Here is a 318-nt window from a genome sequence, read left to right as displayed (position 1 = left end):
AGCCTGAGTATTGTTTAGCCATATCTGAGTGTCAGCTGTGTTGCCAGTTAATCCAGTAATGCCAGGCTCATCTTTTATGCTTATTTCTCGCTTTGCAGAGGAAGAAATCTTACTTTCCTTACAAGAACATCAAGCGTCAGCACTTGCGCAGCAAGGCGCAATGTACAGACAGCTCGAGAATTAAGACTCATTACACACCCGGTGCTACTTCCAAATAAATGCGGTATCATTAGCTTCCAGTGATTATTTCCGTAAATAGAGAGGAGAAAGCTGCTTCTCCTCGAGGCAGCCGTCGTGTTCCGGGACGCGCCCGCAGCG

Source organism: Merops nubicus, unplaced genomic scaffold, assembly GCF_000691845.1.
Source record: "Merops nubicus isolate BGI_N331 unplaced genomic scaffold, ASM69184v1 scaffold49922, whole genome shotgun sequence".
Classification (NCBI taxonomy): Eukaryota; Metazoa; Chordata; class Aves; order Coraciiformes; family Meropidae; genus Merops; species Merops nubicus.
The sequence above is the reverse complement of the archived record's forward strand: the minus strand, read 5'-3'. Positions refer to the sequence as shown.